Below are 27,114 nucleotides of genomic sequence, written 5' to 3'. Positions count from 1 at the left end.
AAAAAAAAAAATTTTAAGTTGTTTGGTAATTTGTAGATTTATAACTTAGGCAAGCCAATGACAGACAGATGTCTCCCCAAGAATGAGATGAGCAGACTTTTGCCTGTTGATTGTATAGCCAAAACTTGCTATTGTGCCAATTGCTCAATGGTCTAGCACACACTTCATAAAGTGGAAGTAAAGTTGTTTTTTTTACAAATGGCTGGCAGGCTATTTCCCTTTCACACTGGGGCGGGGGTGTTGTCAGCGGTAAAGCGCCGCTATTGTAAGCGGCGCTTTACCGTCGGTATTGGGCCGCTAGCGGAGCGGTGTTACCCCCCTGCTAGTGGCCGAGAAGGGGTTAAAACCACCGCAAAGCGCCTCTGCAGAGGCGCTTTGCCGGCGGTATAGCCGCACAGTCCTATTGATTTCAATGGGCAGGAGCGGTGAAGGAGCGGTATACACTCCGCTCCTTCACTGCTCAGAAGATGCTGTTGGCAGGACTTTTTTTCCCGTCCTGCCAGCGCACCGCTCCAGTGTGAAAGCCCTCGGGGCTTTCACACTGGAATGAAAGCGGCACTTTCGGGTTGGTTTGCAGGCGCTATTATTAGCGCAATAGCGCCTGCAAACCACCCCAGTGTGAAAGGACCCTAAGTGCATCCTTCTGCCTGTCAGCTGTCATGTTCGCTGAGCCGTGCATGAGCAGCTCAGCGAACATTTACAACCCCGATCCATGCCGCAGGGATGTGAACCCCGTGCGCATACCTGGGAGTTGCGTCATCATGGCCTAGCTTATCAAAAGGCCGAAGGCACGGGACCCAATAGGAAGACCAGGTGAAGATGGAAGCGCCAGGGGACAGCCGGATCGATCCCAGCATATCCCAGTACATTATGGCATAACCCACCTAGGGGGGCTCAAAACTAAATTTTTATAGCGGGCTTTACTTCCTCTTTAAAGGATAGCTATACATTTGCATACAGTAAATACCAGGAATGTGCGTAAACCAGAACTATTATTTCATCATTGTAAAGGTGCATTCATACCTTTTCAAAGAAAACTTTCTTCTTTCCATTGATTGCTATCTAGGTAGTGATAAAATCATCCTTTCTCTAGTTCTTTAACCACTTCAATACCGGGCACTTTCAAACCTTCCTGCCCAAGCCAATTTTCAGCTTTCAGTGCTGTTTGTTTGTACTTTTTAAATGACAATTGCGCAGTCATGCTACACTGTACCCAAACTAAAGTTTTATCAATTTGTTCCCACAAATAGAGCTTTCTTTTGGTGGTATTTGATCACCTCTGTGTTTTTTATGTTTTGCTAAACGAATAAAAAAAGACCGAAACATTTGGAAAAAAAAAAAAGTTTTTCTTTGTTTTTGTTATAAAATTTTGTAAATAAGTAAGTTTTCTCCTTCACTGATGGGCAGTGAAAAGCTGCACTGATGGGCACTGATAAGGCGGCACCAATGAGGTGGCACTGATAGGCGGCACTGATAGGCAGCACTGCTAGGTGGCACTGATGGGCGTTGATAGGCGGCACTAATGGGCACTCATAGGTGGCACTGGTGGGCACTGAAAGGCTGCACTGATGGGTACTTATGGGTGGCACTGATAGATGGCACTGATGGCTGGCAATGATAGATTTCACTGATAGACATCACTGGTGGCACTGGCAGGCATTTTTCTTTGACGCTGATTAGCAGCTCCCTGGGCACTGATTGGCATTTCCCTGGTGGACTAGCGTGGCATACCTGGTGGTCCAGTGTGGTGGCCATCCCTGGTGGTCCTGGGCGAGCATCTGAGGGGGGGGGGCTGCGCTGATAAACAATCAGCACAGACCCCCCCTGTCAGGAGAGCAGCCGATCGGCTCTCCTCTACTCGCGTCTTTCAGACGCGAGTGGGGAAAAGCCGATCAACGGCTCTTTCTGTTTACATCATGATCAGCCGTGATTGGACACGGCTGATCACGTGGTAAAGAGTCTCTGTCAGAGACTCTTTACCTAGATTGGAGTTGCGGTGTGTCAGACTGACACGCCGCAACAACGATCGCCGCAATGCGCGCCCATATGACGTCCAGTCAGGATATCGCAACCACTTTGCCAACATCATTTTGCTATATGGCGGGCGGCAAGTGGTTAAGGTGCTACTTCCACTTAACTTCCTTTACATAAGACTGTTGGCTGTTATGCTCTTTATCCCCCTAGCCACTGGTCTTGTAACTTTCCCAGTAGTACTTTAGATAATCAAGCGGGTGCATAATTATGCCTGACTCCCTGTAGTGGGTGGACCCAGGAGTCTCAGTCTGATCCACCCTCTTTAACTACATCTGTGCCTCAGCTCCATCCACAGACACACCCACAGCTCTCAGTTCTGCCCTCATCTCTGCCCGCACATGCGCCCATGTTTTACATTTAGCATCATATACAGTGCCTTGAAAAAGTATTCATACCCCTTGACATTTTCCACATTTTGTCATGTTACAACCAAAAACGTAAATGTATTTTATTGGGATTTTATGTGATAGGCCAACACAAAGTGGCACATAATTGTCAAGTGAAAGGAAAATGATAAATGATTTTCCAAATTTTTTACAAATAAATATGTGAAAAGTATTGCGTGCATTTGTATTCAGCCCTCTTTACTCTGATGCCCCGAACTAAAATTGAGTGGAACCTATTGCTTTCAGAAGATACTTAGTAACTAGAGTTCACCTGTGTGAAATTTAATCTCAGTATAAATACAGCTGTTCTGTGAAGCCTTCAGAGATTTGTTAGAGAACCTTAGTGAACAAACAGCATCACGAAGGTGAAGGAACACACCAGACAGATCAGGAATAAAGTTGTGGAGAAATTTAAAGCAGGGTTAGGTTATAAAAAATATCCCAAGCTTTGAACTTCTCACGGAGCACTGTTCAATTCATCATCTGAAAATAGAAAGAGTATGGCACAACTGCAAACCTACCAAGACATGGCCGTCCACCTAAACTGACAGGCTGGGCAAGGAGAGCATTAATCAGAAAAGCAGCCAAGGGGCCCATGGTAACCCTGGAGGAGCTGCAGAGATCCACAGCTCTGGTTGGAGAATCTGTCCACAGGACAACTATTAGTCATGCACTCCACAAATATGGCATTTATAGAAGAGTGGGAAGAAGAAAGCCATTGTTGAAAGAAAGCCATAAGAAGTCTCGTTTGCAGTTTGCGAGAAGCCATGTGGGGGACACAGCAAACACGCGGAAGAAGGTGCTCTGGTCAGATGAGACCAAAATTGAACTTTTTGGCCTAAAATCAAAATACTATGTGTGGCAAAAAACTAACACTGTACATCACCCTGAACACACCATCCCCACTGTGAAACATGGTGGTGGCAGCATCATGTTGCGGGGTTGCTTTTCTTCAGCAGAGTTGATGGGAAGATGGATGGAGCCAAATACAGGGCAATCTTAGAATAAAACCGGTTAAAGTCTGCAAAACACTTGAGACTGGGGCGGAGGTTCAGCAGGAAACGACCCTAAACATACAGCCAGAGCTACAAGGAGATGGTTTAACTTTAGATCAAAGCATACTCATGTGTTAGCATGGCCCAGTCAGAGTCCAGACCTAAATCCAATTGAGAATCTGTGGAAGACTTGAAAATTGCTATTCACAGACACTTTCCATCCAATCTGACAGAGCTTGAGCTATTTTGCAAAGAAGAATGGGTAAAAATGTCACTCTCTAGAAAAGCTGGTAGAGACATCCCCAAATAGACTTGCAGCTGTAATTGCAGCGAAAGGTGGTTCTACAAATAATTGACTCAGGGAGGCTGAATACAAATGCACACCACACTTTTCACATATTTATTTGTAAAACATTTTGAAAACAATTTATGATGTTCCTTCCCCTTCACAATTATGTGCCACCTTGTGTTGGTCTATCACATAAAATCCCAATAAAATACATTTATGTTTTTGGTTGTAACATGACAAAATGTGGAAAATTTCAAGGGGTTTGAATACTTTTTCAGGCACTGTAACAGCTTCAACTCTTCTGGGAAGGCTGTCCACAAGGTTTAGGAGTGTGTCTATGGGAATGTTTGGTCATTCTTCCAGAAGCGCATTTGTGAGGTCAGGCAATGCTGGATAAGAAGGCCTGGCTCGCAGTCCCCGCTCTAATTCATCCCAAAGTTGTTCTATCAGGTTCAGGTCAGGACTCTGTGCAGGCCAGTCAAGTTCCTCCACACGTATGACTTATGAGCATAAATAGATCATGCCAGCTGGGACCCGGAAGTTGATATTGCACACAAGGGGAAAAGCTTTGTCTGCATCTTTGCATGACATTATTCAATGATGTTCATTTTTACAATAGCTTTGTGAGTACCCTTTCATTGTTTTATTAAACTGGTTCCTTAGAAATACTGCACCATGTGAGTTTTTCCTTCCTTTTTTGATCTATAACAGATATCTTAAGTCTTATAAGAAGCAGTGGCTCGTAATGCAGGGCACAGGGGCGCCGCGCCCCCTAATCTACATGCGGGGCACCGGATGCATGGATTCCAATGGGTTTTTTTTTTGTTTTGTTTTTTAAGCACATGATTAGAGCCCGAGGCTCTAATTGGCTTAAAAAATTGGTGGTCTCGGGGCGAAGAGCGGTGATCGCCGCCGTCCATCTCCGGTGGGTTGGGCTGATCGCCATGGAGAGTCTTGTCTGGAGGTCTGCTGATTCTTATGCCATATGGAATACAAATGAAGTATGTTTGACCATCCATCATAGGTGGTGTCATCTTCTGGTAAGATGCATCAGAGCACATTTAAATGGTGGAGGCCTTTTTCTATCTGTACTTTGTTCTACTATAAGAGACTTCAAATTGGAGGACTTATCACCACCTCACTTGGAGTTTTAAATTTTTTATAGACTCACTATATTTATGAACTTTTTAGATAAGCATTTTTCGTTTATTTTTGAATACTTGTTTGATTCTTTTCACTCCTTTAAATTATGTTTGTTACATGATTATGTTGATTATGCTTATATGATTTATTTTTGACACATTTTTAAGCGCTGCACATACTATATCGATTGCTATTTGGGTTAATATCAAGACCTTTAGTGCTAGCAGCTGTATTTATACCTAAGTGCATTTTCTGTTGTGTTGCTCTATTCTGTACAATCTGATTCATAACTCAATGTTGCCCCTTTGTATACACTAAACTGTACAAAATATACTTGTGTTTGTGGACCTCGCTCATCAAACATAGGATTGCTTTCTTTGTCACTGTCTGTCCAGTGCCTAGCTAAAGACACTTTTGATGGTCCTTCTAATAACTATACAAAAGTTGGTCAGCCGAAAAATGTACGCATCATGTACACAAAGTGGGAACAATGTGCAGAAAACCAGCCAGTGTACTGGCAACCATTACTTGCTTTTTCTGCTCTCTGATACTGAAATACTAAGAACACAAGAGGGCATCCTTGCTCTTTCAAAATGATTTTCCTTAATTATTTTTAACTATCAACATATTCAAAGCTTCGACTAATTGGGCTGTACTTAATACTGAAAGGGTCTAGTAAAAGTTAATGTGACAAGATTAAAGGGGCTAGGCATGCTGGGGACATATTCCCCACTGCTGTGTATTTTTTATATATGGTGCTGAAAGTCCATTGAACATTCCCAAATGAATGGCATTTAGAATGGAGCTACGTTTTCTCAATTGATGCCCTTGTCTTGCAGTCACACTCTGTCCTGTAAATGATATCCTGTGTAATTCACGCATCGTTTTTTAGATGCTCTTCGCCACTCTCATGTGACACATATAGATTACGCACATTCTGCAGCTGTTAAAGGACAACTATTGTGAAAAATTCATTTACTGACTAATACCACCGTCAGGCTATATACTTTGCATTATTATGGGATATCTATATTGCGAGTAATACCTTGACTGCCTTTGCTGCCCTCCCTCTGAAAACGCTAGTAGCCTGACTGCATCTGACTCATTATGTCACTAATCCAGGATAAACATGTAGCATGTGGAACTCATGATCTAAGGCAGCCCAAAGACACAACAGGGTGTTTGGATATGCAGCGCTATTTCATACCTGGCCAGAGCAAATCGTATTTTGAAGTGTGTAAATTCAAGCAAACCTGTGCATTTCCCATGTAGGGCAAAGCAATAGATTTATTTTAAATCTATGACCCCCCAGCTTTATGTATTTCGCTTTCCTTCGCTCCCCTGCCGCTCTGTTTAGCCTTTGGGAGTGATGGCAATACCTGTTACATCCAGGTGTCCTTTTTGCTTGACCCAGAGCTGTCAGATGGCGTGGGCACACAATTTGCTAATTTCGACATCCAGCTTACAATAGGCTGTGTTTCCTCTCTCTATGTGGTTACAGTGCCTTGAAAAAGTATTCATACCCCTTGACATTTTCCACATTTTGTCATGTTACAACCAAAAACGTAAATGTATTTTATTGATTTATGTGATAGACCAACACAAAGTGGCACATAATTGTGAAGTGGAAGGAATATGATAAATTGTTTTCAAAATGTTTTACAAATAAATATGTGAAAAGTGTGGTGTGCATTTGTATTCAGCTCCACTGAGAATACTTTGTATTAAAACCTTTCACTGCAATTACAGCTGCAAGTCTTTTTAAGGTACAGGTGGTCCCCGGTTACAAACAAGATAGGGTCTGTAGGTTAGTTCTTAAGTTGAATCTGTTTGTAAGTCGGAAACAGGTACAATTTTTAAGTGTAGCTCCAGCCAAAAAAAATAATTTTAAGCTTTTTGGATAGCATAGGGAAGGGTTAACACCCCTGTAACGTTTGTTTTGCTGTCTGTGCCCCTGTTCAGAAGATTTCACCTCACTTCCTGTACCAATGACAATTGGATTTAGAAAATTTTGGGTTACATAGTTACATAGTTTTTTTTTGTTGTGGACGACTCCTAGCATCAGTGGAGGTACCTTTTTCCCATAATAACTCCTACAGGAGTGAATTTCCCTTCCTAGGGGTAGATTTCATCTCACTTCCTGTTGTCTCTCTCCGTTTCTAAGTAGGAGTCGTTTGTAAGTTAGATGTTAGTACAGGGGACTGCCTGTATGTCTCTACCAGCTTTGCACATTTAGAGAGTGACATTTTTGCCCATTCTTCCTTGCAAAATAGCTCAAGCTCTGTCAGATTGGATGGAGAGCGTCTGTGAACAGCAATTTTCAAATCTTGCAACAGATTCTCAATTAGATTTAGGTCTGGATTTTGACTGGGATATTCTAACACATAAATATGCTTTTATCTAAACCATTCCATTGTAACTCTGGCTGTATATTTAGGGTCGTTGTCTTGCTGGAAGGTGAACCTCCGCCCCAGTCTCAAGTCTTTTGCAGACTTTAATGCTGCATACACACGACCGGTTTTGCCGTCGGAATAAACTCTGAAGGTTTCTCCGATGGAACTCCGACGGAATTCCGCTCAAGCGGTCTTGCATACACACGGTCACACCAAAATCCGAACGTCCAGAATGAGATGACTTACAACACATACGACGGGACTGGAAAAAGGAAGTTCAAGAGCCAGTAGCTTCAGTCTCCTACTTGCTTCAGAGCATGCGTGGAACAGCATACAGACGAGCGGTTTTCCTGATAGAAATTGGTTCCGTCGGAAATATTTAGAACATGTTCCATTTCTAGATCCGTCAGAATTTTTGAAAAAAAAAGTCTGATGAGGCATACACACGATCGGAATGGACGAGGAAAAGCTTCCATCGGACTATTTCTGTCGGACATTCCACTCGTGTGTACACGGCTTACCGGGTTTTTTTTTTTTCTAAGATTGCCCTGTATTTGCCACTTTTCCATCTTCCCAACAACTCTGACCAGCTTCCCTACCCCTGCTGAAGCAAAGCATCCCCACAACATGATGCTGCCTAAGGGCTTCACAGAACAGCTGTATTTATACTGAGATTAAATTATACACAGGTGGACTCCATTTACTAATTAGGTGACTTCTGAAGGCAACTGGTTCCACTAGATTTTAGTTAGGGGTATCAGACTAATAGGGCGTACACACGGTCGGACTTTGTTCAGACATTCTGACAACAAAATCCTAGGATTTTTTCCGGCGGATGTTGGCTTAAACTTGTCTTGCATACACACGGTCACACAAAGTTGTCAGAAAATCCGATCGTTCTAAACGCGGTGATGTAAAACATGTACGTCGGGACTATAAACGGGGCAGTGGCCAATAGCTTTCATCTCTTTATTTATTCTGAGCATGCGTGGCACTTTGTCCGTCGGATTTGTGTACACACGATCGGAATTTCCGACAACAGATTTTGTTGTCGGAAAATTTTATCTCCTGCTCTCCAACTTTGTGTGTCGGAATATCCGATGGAAAATGTCCGATGGAGCCCACACACGGTCGGAATTTCCGACAACACGCTCCGATCGGACATTTTCCATCGGAAAATCCGACCGTGTGTACGGGGCATTAGAGGGGCTGAATACAAATGCACGCCACACTTTTCAGATATTTATTTGTAAAAAATAAAATTGAAAACCAGTTATCATTTTCCTTCCATTTGTTCTATCACATTAAATCCCAATAAAACATATTCACATTTTTGGTCGTAACATGACAAAATGTGGAACATTTCAAGGGGTATGGATACTTTTCGAGGCACTGTAAATAGAGTGGCAAGTGTATCAGACTAAGATGGCCATACAAAGAGCCAAATTTAGGCTGCTTCCTGATGACCAAAATTCACTGTGTCTAGCCCTGTTGGCCACAACTCGCCCAACATCACTTTATTGAACAATTGAAGGAGCCAGGGGGAAAATTGTCAGCCAATCAGATGCAGGCACTGTTCAGGTATTTTGATAGCTGGCAGGGCTGGCTGTCAAAATACAATAGGACCACTGAACAGTCTACTGTCCCCCAAAAAGCAATTAGTGAAATTAGATTTCCAAGCATTCAGGAGGTGATGCTTCTACCTCCTGATGCCTGTTTTTTATTTGCCTTTTTTCATTGTTGAATAGCACTTTTGCATCGTACAGCAACTGTGAGTCAATCATTCACTTATATTGGAGAATTTGGCAGGTAGACTGTCAAATTTTGCATGAAACGTTAAAATTGCCACATCGCACATGTGGCAATGTATACCCATCCAAACAGTACCATGTCGGCTTGTAAGTGGGCAGCCGGGGAGGCAGTAGGTATGTGGGTCAACCATCTGTTTTTACTGCCCCCCAGCCACCTATGTGAAAGGAGCCTAATTGCTTTCTATATAAAAATTGCACCTTTCTTCTGCAGACACATTTAGCTTTCTTTTTTAGCATATCTGAAAAAAAAAATAATTTATGTTTATTGCTCACAGGAATACTGAGAAAAAATGTGAAAGATAAACACATTTTCTTCAATTTATCCTACATAATTCTGTAAAAAGTCATTTTTGCTGCTGAGCCTATTCTCTTGTTGGTTCCAGTTACAGAATAACAAACTTCTATGTGTTATTCAACTTTTGTGTTTTCTACTTGGTCTCCAAATAAACATGCACACTTCAATTTGCAAAGTGTATTTACATTTCCAACCTCTTAGTTAGTATAAATGGAAAGCATCTGCAAAAGCACAGTAGGTTCTGCTAAATGCACTTCATTTACAATAGCAGATACCAAAATACATTCATCTAAGAATCATTTTAACTTCTGTACCAACTATCTTTGTACTCTGTCATTGTACATGTATATTGTAAATTGAGAATTTTTTTTTTTTTTTTTTTTTTTTTTTACACAGCTGTTTTTATTGTGTAATGTGTTTTGCTTTGGTGTTCTTCAAGCTTAAAAAAACACCATCAAATGTAAGAAACGATTTCTTTGTGCTAAATGACACTGTCGCTTATGTGTTGTTCATTTCAAGTGAAGCTGATAAGGTCCAAAGGTAATAAAGTGTATTTTTATGTTAAAGATGAACTTCAACCTTAGTGTGTTTTTTCTTTAGATCCCCTCCTACGTTTTTCATTAGAGTTATCCACCTTAAACATGTTCACATGCCCAGCATTGTTCTGCTGCGTAGAGAGCCTCTTATGCACGCCAGATTCCATGCCACCATCTTCTGATGTCTCTACCTGTTTCTTGCAGTCATCCCCAGTTGACATTCTGCCAGGTGACACGCATATCCCCGGAGACTTAAAGTGGTACTAAAGCCTTAAGGTTTTTCACCTTGATACATAGAATTTATTAAGGTGAAAAACCTTTTGTGCTGCAGCTCCTCCCTAGACCCCCGTTTTTCTTACCTGAGCCTAATCCGATCCAGCAACGTGCACGATAGCAGCACCTGCAGCCGTCCTTCTTATTGAACAGATTGATAGTCTTTGGCCCACACTGCTGTCAATCAAAAGCTGTGACGTGGAGGGCGGGGCTAAGCCCTGCTGTCTGTGTCAATAGACACAGCAATGGGACTCGGGAGCGAGCTAGCACGGGTGCCCTCATGGAAAGCGGCGTGCCATGGAGGCACCCGCCAAAGAGGAGGGACCTGGAGCACCGACGGGGGACACCTGAAATAGAGGATCGGGGCTGCTCTGTGCAAAATGATTGCACAGAGCAAGTAAGCATAGACATGTTTGTTATTTAAAAAAAAAAAAAAAAAAACGAGCCTTTAGTAACACTTCAAAGTTATTGTAAATGGTCACCTTGTAAAACAACCCATTCACTTTAACCACTTCAATACCAGACACTTTTGCCCCTTCCTGCCCAGGCCAATTTTTAGCTTTCAGCGCTGTCGTACAATTTTTTTATTATTTTGTTCCCACAAATAGAGCTTTCTTTTGGTGGTATTTGATCACTGCTGGGGTTTTTATTTTTTGCACAACAAATAAAAAAAGACCAAAAATGTAGAAAAAAAAAGTTTTTCTTTGTTTCTGTTATATAATTTTGTAAATAAGTAAGTTTTCTCCTTCGCTGACGGGCACTGATGAGGCCGCGCTGACGGGCACTGATAAGGCAGTATTGATGGGCACTGATGAGGTATCACTGATAAGGTGGCACTGATGGCCACTGATGATGGGCACTATAGGCTGCACTGATAGGCGGCACTGGTATGCAGCACTGATGGGCACTCATAGGCGGCACCGATGGGCACTCACAGGCAGCACTGATGGGTACTTATGGGTGACACTGATAGGTGGCACGAATGGGCACTGATAGGTGGGCACTAATGTGCATGGATCGTTACTGACAGGTGGCACTGATGGAGACTGATGGGTGTCACTGCTGGGCATCATTGATGAGGAGACATCTGGCAGGCATTTGTAGTGGGCACTGACAGACACAATTTCTGGGCACTGATTGGCATCTTTTAGGGCACTGTGTGGCATCCCTGGTGGCCATGGGGGCATACCTGGTCATCCATGTGTGCTGGCCATCCCTGGTGGTCCTGACGGCAACCCTGGTGGTCCAGTGTGGGCATCCACAAAGGAGTTGCACTGATAAACAATCAGCGCAGACCCGCCCTGTCAGGAGAGCTGCCGATCGGCTCTCCTCTACTCGCGTCTGTCAGACACGAGTGAGGAAAAGCCAATAAACGGCTCTTCCTGTTTACACTGTGATCAGCTGTGATTGGACATGGCTGATCACGTAGTAAAGAGTTTCAAAGAGTTTCCGCCAGAGGCTTTTTACCGAGATCGGTGGTGCGGCGTGTCAGACTGGCAGAGTGTGTGCTGCACGTAATTAAAAAAAAAAAAAAATACAGTTGGCTTTTTTCGATTGAAAGAGTGGGACGAGGATTGCAGTGATGTAAAGTAAATTTTTGGAGCAAAGGTCCACTTTAAATTTGTTTTTAAGGGAGTTACATGGTCACAGCATACACTTTCATTTTATAACAACAGCATTGTAAAATGAATAAAACAATAGTTATTTTGAAAGTCCAGTATAAGCTTACTTGACAAATCTTTTATGTTGTGAGGGCTGACTCTGTGCTGGCCATCTCTTTCTACATATTCCATGGTACCTTACTGTCTGCCAGCTCTGCCTCCTGAAACTCCTCTCAGCACTAGAGATGGGTGGACAGTTCGGCCCGAGCACAAGTTCGGGCCAAACTTTCGCTGTTCAGACGTTTGGCGAGTAGCCGAACAAACTAGTCGTTCGACCGTTTATTCAGCCCCCGGAACTGACCAGAATGCATTGCGACGCTGAACAGTGCATTGCAAGCCCTGATTGGCTGAAGCAGTGAAAGCTTCAATCAATCAGGGCATAGAACACTGTCAGAGTCATGATTGGACACTGCCATCATGACTTTATCCAATCATGGGCTCATTCCCGCCCCACAATATAAACGTATTCCTTCAATGGCAGCCATTTTCAGTGTGATTTCGGCGTGGAGAGAGATAGAACAGGGCTCGTTCAGTGCTTTTAGTTAGTGTGCTATACTGTGCTATTTTGTTTCAATTGTCAGTGTAGAATATTAGTTTAGTGTCAGTCTAGGAATAGTGTGAGTGTAGTAAGGAGGACCATCATTCAGCTTTGCATAGTGTGCAGCTAGAGTAGGGACAGCTTAGATAGTTTCACTGTAGTGTAGTGAGACCGTGTCATTCATACATACATTAGTGTAGAGTAGGGACAGCTCAGATAGTGTCAAAGTGGTGACTGTTGAACACTGTCTATTTGATTGTGTTACTGCCAGTTTAACGCCATTTACTTCTGTGTGCGTTACTGCCAGTTTAATGCCATATAGTTCTGTGTGGGTTACTGCCAGTTTAACGCCATATAGTTTTGTGTGTGTTACTGCCAGTTTAACGTCATATAGTTTTGTGCGTTACTGCCAGTTTAACGCCATATAGTTCCGTGTGCATTACTGTACGTTTTGGCGCATTATATTGCAGTATATTAACCACTTGCCGCCCACCATATAGCAAAATGACGGCAGCAAAGTGGTTTCAATATCCTGACCGGACGTCATATGATGTGATCAGGATATTAAGCCACTGCGCGCCCCCGGGGGCGCACATCGCGGTGATCGTTGTTGCGGTGTGTCAGCCTGACACACCGCAACTCCGATCTAGGTAAAGAGTCTCTGACGGAGACTCTTTACCACATGATCAGCCATGTCCAATCATGGCTGATCACGATGTAAATAGGAAGAGCCGGTGATTGGCTTTTCCTCACTCGCGTCTGACAGACGCGAGTAGAGGAGAGCCGATCGGCTGCTCTCCTGACAGGGAGAGTCTGTGCTGATTGTTTATCAGCACAGCCCCCCCCCCTCGGATCCCGCCCAGGACCACCAGGATGGCCACCACACTGGACCACCAGGTATGCTCCCTAGACCCCCAGGGAAATACCAATCTGTGCCCAGGAAGCTGCCAATCTGTGCCCAGGCAGCTGCCAATCAGTGCCCACTCCAATGCCTACCACTGCCAGTGCCACCAGGGATGCCTATCAGTGCCTCATATCAGTGCCGCATATCAGTGCCACGTATCAGTGCCCAGCAGTGCCGCCTATCAGTGCCCAGCAGTGCCGCATATCAGTGCCACCCTATCAGTGCCCATCAGTGTCGCCTATCAGTGCCCATCAGTGCCACCCAGTGCCACCCATGAGTGCCCATCAGTGCTGCCTATCAATGCCCATCAGTGCCACCCATCAGTGCCGCCTACCAGTGCCCATCAGTGCCGCATATCAGTGCCCATCATCAGTGCCCGTTCATTGGTGCCACCTTATTGGTGCCGCCGTATCAGTGCTTGTCAGTGCCGCCTTATCAGTGCCCATCAGTGAAAGAGATAACTTACTTATTTACAATTTTTTTTAACAGAAACAAAAACTAAACTTTTATTTTTTTCAAAATTTTCGGTCTTTTTTTATTTGTTTAGCAAAAAAATAAAAACCGCAGAGGTGATCAAATACCACCAAAAGAAAGCTCTATTTGTGGGAACAAAAAGCTAAAAATTTAGTTTGTGTACAGTGTTGTATGACCGCGTAATTGTCATTCAAACTGCGACAGCACTGAAAGCTGAAAATTGGTCTGGGCAGGAAGGTGTATAAGTGCCCAGTATTGAAGTGGTTATAGTGCACTGTGGAGTGTGTCTGTGTAGTGTGAGTACTCAAATTAAAGTGAAAAAAGAAAGGTGTGTGAGTGTGGCGCTGTCCCAAAGTTGCAGAAGAAATGTCTGCATATATACAGTTTTATCAAAAGTGTCACGTGTGTATTCCTTTAAGTGAAATATGTATGGCAGTTATTACCACTCCTGTGGGTTAAAGTGACTGGTGATTTAAACATGAGAAGCATAATGAGTGCAATAAATCGCATCCAAGGTGTCTAGTGCTATATTCCCTCAAAAGGAAAAAACAGTATTAACCACTGCTAAGAGCATGAAGCGGTCTGTGTTTAAACACTAGAAAACACAAAGTTGCAATAAATACATCACACGTGACATGCAAAAAATTCTAAAGTGTCTAGTGCTAAATAAATAAATATTAAAATGTTGTTCTACAAACGTTGCAAATAACAAAGTGACAAGTGCCCTATGAAGAGGTCACTCTGAAAAGTGCTAAACACACGTGCCATGCAAATGGTTCTATGATAGTAAACAGTTCATATGGGTAAGTCCCCGGTGCACTATAAGTGAAAAAAGGCGTCCTTTGTGGGATTCCTCAAAGCATACAACAGGTGTTAATCCAGTGCTGGTGTCTCGCGTTGTGATTGTGCAGAGACTCACCAGCTGTATATCCCCTGCAGGGGTAACGAGTAGTCACAGTATGTGCCACTGTGCAGCAGTGCTTGGCAAGACCAGGACCAGGATGATATCATAAGGACATAAGAAGAAAGGATTCCATAGTGTGAAACCGTTTAAAACCACTATTTATTAGGTCAGATAAAAAGGGTACTCACATTGTAATGGAAAAAATGAGCGGTGTACAATGCTTACAAAGATGTTCCTAAGCGTCAGCTTTGCAGGGAGATGTCAGCAAGGCGTTCAGTCAAAAGCCACGCCCTACGTACGTTTCGTCACTCGGACTTCTCCCTGCAAAGCTGACGCTTAGGAACATCTTTGTAAGCATTGTACACCGCTCATTTTTTCCATTACAATGTGAGTACCCTTTTTATATGACCTAATAAATAGTGGTTTTAAACGGTTTCACACTATGGAATCCTTTCTTCTTATGTCCTTATGATATCATCCTGGTCCTGGTCTTGCCAAGCACTGCTGCACAGTGGCACATACTGTGACTACTCGTTACCCCTGCAGGGGATATACAGCTGGTGAGTCTCTGCACAATCACAACGCGAGACACCAGCACTGGATTAACACCTGTTGTATGCTTTGAGGAATCCCACAAAGGACGCCTTTTTTCACTTATAGTGCACCGGGGACTTACCCATATGAACTGTTTACTATCATAGAACCATTTGCATGGCACGTGTGTTTAGCACTTTTCAGAGTGACCTCTTCATAGGGCACTTGTCACTTTGTTATTTGCAACGTTTGTAGAACAACATTTTAATATTTATTTATTTAGCACTAGACACTTTAGAATTTTTTTGCATGTCACGTGTGATGTATTTATTGCAACTTTGTGTTTTCTAGTGTTTAGACACAGACCGCTTCATGCTCTTAGCAGTTCTTAATACTGTTTTTTCCTTTTGAGGGAATATAGCACTAGACACCTTGGATGCGATTTATTGCACTCATTATGCTTCTCATGTTTAAATCACCAGTCACTTTAACCCACAGGAGTGGTAATAACTGCCATACATATTTCACTTAAAGGAATACACACGTGACACTTTTGATAAAACTGTATATATGCAGACATTTCTTCTGCAACTTTGGGACAGCGCCACACTCACACACTTTTCTTTTTTCACTTTTTCCGCTCATTCCACCCCCTGTGGAGTCAGCGTATGTGAGGGCAGCAGTCTATCAATTTAGGAATATACTTCCCACCTAGGCTTCTAATTACACCCATTAGCGCGGACTCCCTATTTCCTCTGTTCAAATTAAAGTGCACCAAACACCTCTTTACATTAAGTAAAGTGCATCTACGTACAGATTTCAACTTCTTCTTTACATTTGCTTATAAGTATCTCCCCCTCCCTCCCAATAACGTCTGGGAGGACAAGGAGAGGCAGACGTTCCCTTGGCACTGTAAGGGGGCCAGCAACAAATGTGTCCACAGGCAAAGGTGGACGTGGTGGTCAGTCCTCTGGCAGGGCATCATTTCCTCTGTTTAGTGAGTTTGCCCATGCTATCCAGCCACAGCATGCAGAGGAGGTGGTAGACTGGCTTACCAAACCTTCCTCATCCTCTGTCACGCAAGCAGAGATGAGTGTGCAGTCCCCTGCAGTTGCCGGAGTGGATACACCTGCCTCCTTGTCCACGTCTATTCCTACCATAGCCCCAACATCAGCCATTGAGGCGTCAGCTGAGTTATTTGACCACAGTGTGAGCCACTTGCACCTTGATGATGCCCAACCATTACTGGATTCAGATGTTGGTTCTGAGGTTGAGGATAACAGGAACATGAGCCTAGAGAGAGGGATGAACACTGGTAGACAAATTGGCATTCATGTTCCCCAAGCTGCAGTGTATTGCCAAGTTGTCTCCAGTGGTAATGATGAAGATGAAGGAGATGGAGATGATGATAATGATGATGAGGTCACTGATGCGACTTGGGTGCCAGATAGAGCAGAGGAGGAAACTGAAGGGGAGGCGGCACAACCCCAAGGAGGCCAACATCAAGAAAGAGTAGAGAGCAGTCACCCTATTCCATCACATTCTGCAGCTGTTATCTCCCGGGCCAATTCCCCAACGCTCAGCTGTCTGGGCCTTTTTCAGCACATCTGCAGCAGATCGCACTGTTGCTATCTGCAAACTGTGTCTCAGGCACATCAAACGTGGCAAAAACACCAACCATATGCATATCATTGCAATTTTTTGTTTGCCTTCATCAAGAGCACCTCTAGGGTTACGGTGGGAAGGCGCCACTGACACCCAAAGACCAATTTTTCTGCACCTGTTTGACAGGTGCATATTATTGCAATTTTTTACAGGAAGGACAATTCTTGCTTTCATCAAGAGTATCTCTATGGGGTTACAGTGGGAAGGCGCCACTGACACCCAAAGACCAATTTTTCTGCACCTGTTTGACAGGTGCATATCATTGTAATTTTTTTACAGCAAGGCCAATTCTTGCCTTCATCAAGATTACCTCTATAGGGTTACGGTGGGAAGGTGCCACCAACACCCAAAGACCAATTTTTACACACGCGTTACTTCTATACAAAGTCAAAGTGACACCAGAATGTATCCAAAAAATCTCTAATCTTGTTCCCAGTGCACTACATCGTGGCCTCGTCATACACACTGGCTCCCCAGCTGTTGCTGAGCAAAATAAAGGCAGATTTCAGGGAAAATGTAATTTTTTTTTTACTTTATAAATGCAATTATTGCTGCAGCAGATTCTAGACATGGTACAGATCTGCCACTTTACAGGTAGACTAAGGGGACCCCCAGGCACTTTCATTTTTATGCTTTCACTTTGAAAATCAAAAAAACACTGCTCATTTAAAAATGACGTTTTTCACAAACTTTTTTTTAATTGATACATGTCCCCCAGGGCAGGACCCGGACCCCTATAACCATCGTATGCCCAATTACTTGCATATAAGCCTTCAAAATGGGCACTTTTGATTATTTTTTACATTCAGGTCCCATTGACTTTAATGGGGTTTGTTATTCAGGTCCGAACTTTCACGGTGTTCGAAAGTTCTGGTGGGAACCGGGGTCCATTCGGCCGATCCCTACTCAGCACCTCTGTATTTCAGAAGGCAGGCCCTGTTGATTCTGATATAGCAGTACTTACAGAGTATAGTGAATATGTGTCAGAGAATTCAAGGAAATCAATGCAAGGGGATCTTCACACAGTGAGCTAAATCATTCCATAATGAAGAGTTCTAACCTATTTAAAGGGGTGTTCTGGCCGCAATGTTTTTTTTTTTTTAAATCAGCAGCTACAAACACTGTAGCTGCTGACTTTTAATAAGGACACTTACCTGTCCAGCGAGCCCGCGATGCCGCCCCCCTAAGGCTTATCCGTCCATCGGATCGGCTGCCCGCGCCTCCATCTTAACTAATGGAAACAGGCAGTGGAGCCTTGCGGCTTCACTGCCCGTTTCTTACTGCGCATGTGCGAGTCGCGCGGTGCTTTGTGAATGGCCCCGTTGTTTTCTGGGACACACATGTGTCCCAGAAGACAACGGGGCCACTCGTCGAAGAGGAGGAATCGTTGCGGAATAGGAACAGGCAGCTGTGAATATATATATGTAAATGTGATTTTTATTTTTTTGATTTTTTTAGTAAATTGCATAGATTTCAAACAAACTTCTTTCACATTGTCATTATATGGGGTATTGTTTGTAGAATTTTGAGGAAAATAATTAATTTAATCCATTTTGGAATAAGCAGCTAACATAACAAAATGTGGAAAAAGTGAAGTGCGGTGAGTACTTTCCGGATGCACTGTATTGTTGATACAGTCTGAGCCATGCCCATTGTTAAAAAACATTATGGTGAAAAACCCACTTATATTAAGTCAACCTTTCGAGAACCATTTGGGTTGGGCATGGCTTTTTATACCACAACTGTAAGTTTACTGTAAGTATACTTTTAAGACCAATTAAGCCTAACTGCCCCTTAAAGCAGTATTAAACCCAAAATCAAACATTTATTATATTGCAGCTTACTAATTCTTAGATGTCATGGCTGCATTAGTTATCTTTTTTAGGATTCATTTATTTTTTCACCTGGTGATTCTGCCTATAAGTCTGTGTTTTTTCAACAGAACAAGCTCTCTTGCAGATGTAGCAGTTAGGTTGAGACAAACCATTTACCACTGACAGGGGTGATTACAATGGTCAGTTTTTATTATTTATGTAAAATAGGGTTGTCCTAATACCACTTTTTTAAGACCGATTACAAGTACCAATACATTTTTTCAAGTACTCGCCGATACCGATTATCGCTCCTTTTTTTAATGGCATGTGACAGTGGTACTGATAGGTGGCACTGATGAGGAATGGACTGTGTCAGTAAGTCTTTTTTTTTTTTTTTTTTTACAATTCATTTTTTGAATCATTTTTTACAAAAATATATATATATATATATATATATAGTGGGGACGGAAAGTATTCAGACCCCCTTAAATTTTTCACTCTTTGTTATATTGCAGCCATTTGCTAAAATCATTTAAGTTCATTTTTTTCCTCATTATTGTACACACAGCACCCAATATTGACAGAGAAAAACACAGAATTGTTGACATTTTTGCAGATTTATTAAAAAAGAAAAACTGAAATATCACATGGTCCTAAGTATTCAGACCCTTTGCTGTGACACTCATATATTTAACTCAGGTGCTGTCCAGTTCTTCTGATCATCCTTGAGATGGTTCTACACCTTCATTTGAGTCCAGCTGTGTTTGATTATACTGATTGGACTTGATTAGGAAAGCCACACACCTATCTATATAAGACCTTACAGCTCACAGTGCATGTCAGAGCAAATGAGAATCATGAGGTCAAAGGAACTGCCTGAAGAGCTCAGAGACAGAATTGTGGCAAGGCACAGATCTGGCCATGGTTACAAAAAAATTTCTGCTGCACTTAAGGTTCCTAAGAGCACAGTGGCCTCCATAATCCTTAAATATAAGACGTTTGGGACGACCAGAACCCTTCCTAGAGCTGGCCGTCCAGCCAAACTGAGCTATCAGGGGAGAAGAGCCATGATAAGAGAGGTAAAGAAGAACCCAAAGATCACTGTGGCTGAGCTCCAGAGATGCAGTCGGGAGAAAGTTGTAGAAAGTCAACCATCACTGCAGCCCTCCACCAGTCTGGGCCTTATGGCAGAGTGGCCCGATGGAAGCCTCTCCTCAGTGCAAAACACATGAAAGCCCGCATGGAGTTTGCTAAAAAACACCCGAAGGACTCCAAGATGGTGAGAAATAAGATTCTCTGGTCTGATGAGACCAAGATAGAACTTTTTGGCCTTAATTCTAAGCGGTATGTGTGGAGAAAACCAGGCACTGCTTATCGCCTGTCCAATACAGTCCCAACAGTAAAGCATGGTGATGGCAACATCATGCTGTGGGGGTGTTTTTCAGCTGCAGGGACAGGACGACTGGTTGCAATCGAGGGAAAGATGAATGCGGCCAAGTACAGGGATATCCTGGATGAAAACCTTCTCCAGAGTGCTCAGGACCTCAGACTGGGCCGAAGCTTTACCTTCCAACAAGACAATGACCCTAAGCACACAGCTAAAATAAAGAAGGAGTGGCTTCACAACAATTCCGTGACTGTTCTTGAATGGCCCAGCCAGAGCCCTGACTTAAACCCAATTGAGCATCTCTGGAGAGACCTAAAAATGTCTGTCCACCAACGTTTACCATCCAACCTGACAGAACTGGAGAGGATCTGCAAGGAGGTATGGCAGGGGATCACCAAATCAAGGTGTGAAAAACTTGTTGCATCTTTCCCAAAAAGACTCATGGTTGTATTAGATCAAAAGGGTGCTTGTACTAAATACTGAGCAAAGGGTCTGTATACTTAGGACCATGTGATATTTCAGTTTTTCTTTTTGAATAAATCTGCAAAAATGTCAACAATTCTGTGTTTTTCTGTCACTGTAGGGTGCTGTGTGTACATTAATGAGGAAAAAAAAAGAACTTGAATGATTTTAGCAAATGGCTGCAATATAACAAAGAGTGAAAAATTTAAGGGGGTCTGAATACTTTCCGTCTCCATATATATATATATATATATATATATATATATATATATATATATATATATATATGTGTGTGTGAGGGCTGCTGATTTGGTTATAGCAATCCGCCAATCACCCTGCTGCCAACCCCCCAGTCACCATTCTAAATCCTACAGTCACTCAGTCTTTGAAAGTTATTACCGATGTGCAAACCAGGCCAGAGACGGCACGGCATCTCCCCCCGTTGACCTGACACATGGCAATAAACAGACTACTACTTTCAGCCAGTCCATACTTAACAATGCTGTGCTCCCCGGCCACACAGCATTTATACTGCTCTGACCAGTTTCTCTTCTTATGTTACACTGACCTTCTCCTCCAGAACAGTTCTGTGTCCCCGGCCACAGAATGCTGCTCTTCTTCCTCCGCTTGACTGCTACTTTCACTGCTTGATCTCCTTCACATCCAAGTCCTGTGTTTGCCGGTCACAGCAGCTTGATGTACTCCACAGAGATGAAGATCCTTATCTTTAACTCCTTCCCCATGGTTCCTGCATCCCTCCTCCGCTCCCACCCACATGGGAATGCGCGGAACAACACCTTAACACTCCATGCTGTCTTTCTGCTTCCACAAAACTATCCCCTGGAAGCATGTGACCCCAGCTTATATGAGAGGCCTGCCCCCTGCCAATGCAAGTTGATGATTGGTCAGGGCTCCCCACATGAGCTGCCTGCCACTCAGGTCTCAGGTCCAACCTCCCTTCCAGAACAATCCATCTGAAAGCAGAGAAGGCATCTCTGAGCCAAAGTACAGGTGGCCACACCCCCCACTATCCTGACACTCCCATTCCCAGATAAAAACAGGCCTGAAATGAAAACACAGGCCTGGCTAAATTTCTAAATTTACCTGCACCTGGGCCCTGCAGCTAGAAAAATACTACTCTAGCACCTACCTTTAGGTAGAGGGTGCTACATATACATATATATATCTTTTACAATCACTTTAAGTTTAATGGATATGTATACTTTTATGCAAAATACTATTAAATGTTCCTGTCTCCCTCTCCTTGATTGCTGCACTGCCCTTTTACTTACCTCAGATCAGCAGGTGACCCAGTCCAACAGCTGGGGTCTATTCTGGACTGGGTGGGACTCCAGTCCTTGCAAGGGAATTGTACCTTACCCTAGTTAATGTGGTAAAGAATTCCTTTGCAAAGAATACTCAATCACACCCAAGGAAATGTAAAAAAGAAACAAAAAACACTGTATTTTTTGCATGTACATGATTGGATGATGGAAGTCAGCAGATCTTCACCTCATTTGCTGAGCTGAAGGAAAATTACCTTGCAAAGTAAAAATTCTTATACAAAGTGAACAGCCTTTAGTAAATCGACATCAGTATGTGCATCAGTGTTAATTTTGGCAGCAAATTTTGATTTAGTTTTAGTCCTATTTTAGTCATCTGCAATTGTTTTAGTCATATTTAGTCAACTAAAATCTCCAGTACATTTTAGTGGACTAAAATCATTTTAGTCTACTAAAATCTAATGTGTTTAGTTACATTTGTAATGCATTCTTTAAGCATTTCTCTAGAGTTCCAAAACTCTTTATACACTCCTGGAGTAAAAAAAAAAAAAAACACCCAATATCATGGTATTATTTATGGTTTGAACAAACTATGTGCATTTTTCCTTCCTGAACGAAAAGTCATCCACTTTAACCACTTAAGGGCCAGGCCTATTTTTCAAATATATATATTTTGAACCCCCAAACATATATATATATATATTAAATATATTAAAATGGAGGTTGTTGCCATACTTTATGTCACACTGTATTTGCGCAGCAGTCTTACAAGCGCAATTATTTTGGAAAAAATACATTTTTTTTAAATTAAAAAAATAAGACAACAGTAAAGTTAGCCCATTTTTTTTATTGTGAAAGATAATGTTATGCAGAGTAAATTGAGACCCAAACAAAAAAGAATTTCCCCTTTAAGACCATTGGGCAGAAGTGACATTTGACGTCACTTCCGTCATCCAATGTTATGGAGCCGAGTGGGGCCATCTTTCCCTCACTCGGCTCCATGCTATTGAGGGGATAGTATCAGATCATATCTGCCTCTACCGGCGGCTCTGGTAAGCAGCAGAGACGACCGTAGCGTGGCGCAAGGGGGGGAACCTTTCCTGCCGCCAATAAAAGTGATCTTGCGGCAAATCCACTGCAGAGACCACTATTATCCGAAAGGGAACCGCTGGCTATTGAAGAAAATACTGGGGTTTTGGCAGCTATACCGATGTATAACGATGGTGGCTGGTCTGTAAGTGGTTAAAGTGGTAGTAAACCACCAGAAAAATAAAAAACATTGGCCCCCCCTGGCAGGTTTATGGCATAATGTACTAGTATGCACCATATACTAGCATATTATGACAGACTTACCTGGACAAGGAGCCCTCCAGCATAGCGCTGTCACGGCTCCCCGATGCTTCCATCCTCACCCGGTCTTCCTTCCGGATTCGTGGACTGTGTCTCTATGAATGGCCAGGGCAGCGATAACGTCACTCCAGCACAAAGCTCTGAAGGGACGGCATACCATCCTTCAGAGCGCATGCACCGGTGAAATCACTAGCTACACGCTGTGTGAATATCTCCTAATCTCCTTTATATGCTTACCTGTAGGTACATGTTAAAAAAAGGACTTTACTTCCACTTTAAGCCTGCAGGTTGATTGCTTTTCAATTATGGCCTTTGGAATCTAATACAAAACTGAGCGTGGGTGACTCTGCCAGCTTGAATATTAAGGGAGAGCAGTTAGGATTAATTTGTGTAAAATTATAGAATCACTGGTACCAAGGTAAGAACATGTTAAAAACACCCCAGGACAGGAAGTGATGATAAATCTTTTCATCAGGGAGACTCATCATCATTGTCTGTGCCTTTCTGTTCTGTGATACCTGAACCCTCCCTCATTTCCTGAACAGATATCGCAGGTGCAGAAAGCGAGAGAAAATGTCCCCAGGATGTTACAGACAGAGATAAAAACCCTAATAAAATTTCTAATTTCTCTTTACTCTATCTGAAATAAAACAAAAACAAGTTTGACTTAAACTGAACTACAGCCCAAGCTTTTTGACCAGGGAAAGGATAGTACCTTTGTCAGGTTTTAATTGTGGTCTCTGAATACCTTGGGGGAAATCTCCACCACTTTTTATACCTATGACATCAATAGAACAAATAAGGGGAACAAATGCCACTGAGACATGAACCCAAGGACAGCAATGACAAACCTGACAACAGAGACTCTGACTTTTCACCACTTATCATATAACTGGATAAGTATCCTTGCTGCCCTTCTAGGAGGTTGCTGAGAATATTTTTATATACACAATATATTTATACACAATATATATATATATATATATATATATATATATATATATATATATATATATATATATATACAGTGGGGATCGAAAGTTTGGGCACCCCAGGTAAAAATGTGTATTAATGTGCATAACGAAGCCAAGGAAAGATGGAAAAATTTCCAAATGGCATCAAATTACAGATTAGACATTTTTATAATATGTCAAAAAAGTTAGATTTTATTTCCATCATTTACACTTTCAAAATTACAGAAAACAAAAAAATGGCATCTGCAAAAGTTTGGGCACCCTGCAGAATTTATAGCATGCACTGCCCCCTTTGCAAAGCTGAGACCTGCCAGTGTCATGGATTGTTCTCAATCATCATCTGGGAAGACCAGGTGATGTCAATCTCAAAGGTTTTAAATGGCCAGACTCATCTGACCTTGCCCCAACGATCAGCACCATGGGTTCTTCTAAGCAGGTGTCTAGAAAACTAAAACTGAAAATAGTTGACGCTCACAAAGCTGGAGAAGGCTATAAGAAGATAGCAAAGCGTTTTCAGATGTCAATATCCTCTGTTCGGAATGTAATTAAGAAATGGCAGTCATCAGGAACAGTGGAAGTTAAAGCAAGATCTGGAAGACCAAGAAAAATATCAGACAGAACAGCTCGCAGGATTGTGAGAAAAGCAATTCAAAACCCACGTTTGACTACCCGATCCCTCCAGAAAGATCTGGCAGACACTGGAGTTGTGGTACACTATTCCACGATAAAGAGATACTTGTACAAATAAGGTCTTCATGGAAGAGTCATCAGAAGAAAACCTCTTCTACGTCCTCACCACAAAAATCAGTGTTTGAACTTTGCAAATGAACATATAGACAAGCCTGAGGCATTTTGGAAACAAGTTCCTTTGGACCGGTGAGGTTAAAATAGAACTTTTTGGCCGGAATGAGCAAAGGTACGTTTGGAGAAGAAAGGGCACAGAATTTAATGAAAAGAACCTCTGTCCAACTGTTAAGCATGGGGATGGATTAATCATGCTTTGGGGTTGTATTGCAGCCAGTGGAAGGAAATTGGATTCAATAAAATTTCAACAAATTTTGGATGGTAACTTGATGCCATCTGTGAAAAAGCTGAAGTTAAAGAGAGGATGGCTTCTAAAAATGGATATTGATCCTAAACACACCTCAAAATCCACGGGGGATTACATCAAGAGGCGTAAACTGAAAGTTTTGCCATTGCCTTCACAATCTCCTGACCTCAACATTATTGAAAATCTATGGATAGACCTTAAAAGAGCAATGCGTGACAGACAGCCCAGAAATCTCAAAGAACTGGAAGACTTTTGTAAGGAAGAATGGGCAAAGATACCTCAAACAAGAATTGAAAGACTCTTGGCTGGCTACAAAAAGTGTTTACAAGCTGTGATTGCCAAAGGGGGCAGTACAAGATATTAACTCTGCAGGGTGCCCAAACTTTTGCAGACGCCATTTTTTGTTTTCTGTAATTTTGAAAGTGTAAATGATGGAAATAAAATCTAACTTTTTTTGACATATTACAAGAATGTCTAATCTGTAATTTAATGCCATTTGGAGATTTTTCCATCTTTCCTTGGCTTCGTTATGCACATTAATACACATTTTTACCTGGGGTGCCCAAACTTTCGATCCCCACTGTATATATATATATATATATATATATATATATATATATATATATATATATATTTTAATCATGTTTTTGTTGCTTTTCATTTTTCATAAGGGTGATCTCTAATGTTATACCGATATTGGTGTCAATCCTAAGCATTTGTATGAGTACTCATACTTATGCAAATGCTCCGATACTTAAACCAATACCTTCAAGTCCGCAGACTGTCACTGCTGCCTATAAAACAGGTTCACATATGTGTGGGGCCGGTTTCAGTGCAATTTGTAAAAAGAGTCCAGTGCGATTTTTGTTCAGCGGTTCAGGTGCGAATTTTTGAAGTGTATGACACTGGAAATTGCACCTGAACCAGACTGAAAATCATACCTGACTCTTTTTAAATTCGCACTGTGGCCAGCCTGCACATATGTGAACCGGCTCTATAGAAATCTGGTTTGGTTCACATGACATGCAAATTTGATGCGGTTCAAAAACAATATAAAACAGAATAATAATTTAAAATGGTTCTAAAGGCAGAAGTTTTTTTTTAATCTTAATGCATCTATATGCATTAAGATAAAAAGCCTTCTGTGTGCAGTAGCCCCCCTCAACCCCCTAATACATACCTGAGCCACATCAAGCAATGTTGCACGAGAGCCTCTGCTGTCCAGGAATCTCCCTCCTGATTGGCTGAGACACACAGCAGGTGCCATTGGCTCCCACTGCTGTTGATCAAAGTCAGTGAGCCAATGAGGAGAGGGGGGCAGGGCCAAGCTGTGGCTCTGTGTCTGAATGGACACAGGGAGCTGCAGTTCGGCTTGGGTGCCCCCATAGAAAGCGGTTTATTGTGGGGGCAGGAGGGAGGGGCCAGAAGCGCTGGCGAGGGACCCAAGAAGAGGAGGATCTGGGCTGCTCTATGCAAAATCACTGTACAGAGCAGGAAAGTATAATGTTTGTTATTTTTAAACAAAAAACGAGACTTTAATATCACTTTAATAATAAAATAAACAAAATCACATAATATGTATTAGTATTAGATTATTATATTAGCTCATTCAATAATGTGTCACATGACACTAAAATAGGTATCCGTAATTGGTATCGGCGAGTACTTGAGAAAGAGTATTGGTACTCGCACTCGGTCTTAAGAAAAACTGGTATTGGTACATACCTAGCGATCTCCCTATACTTCCTATCTTAGTAACAGCGAATAAGATGGACAAGGAATGAAGAATGGTCACCATTGTGGCAACTAAACAGCAAAAAAAACCTGTCCGTTGTAAAAAAAAAAAAAAAAAAAATTGGAGGGTTTTTTGTTTTAAACTTGAGAACTGATCTATTGTGCTATGATAACTAATTAGTTTTCACCTGACATTTTTGATGAAGAAAAATATAACATCTGCC

Source organism: Aquarana catesbeiana, linkage group LG05 (assembly GCF_042186555.1).
Source record: "Aquarana catesbeiana isolate 2022-GZ linkage group LG05, ASM4218655v1, whole genome shotgun sequence".
Taxonomy (NCBI): Eukaryota; Metazoa; Chordata; class Amphibia; order Anura; family Ranidae; genus Aquarana; species Aquarana catesbeiana.
Note: the sequence above shows the minus strand (reverse complement) of the source record.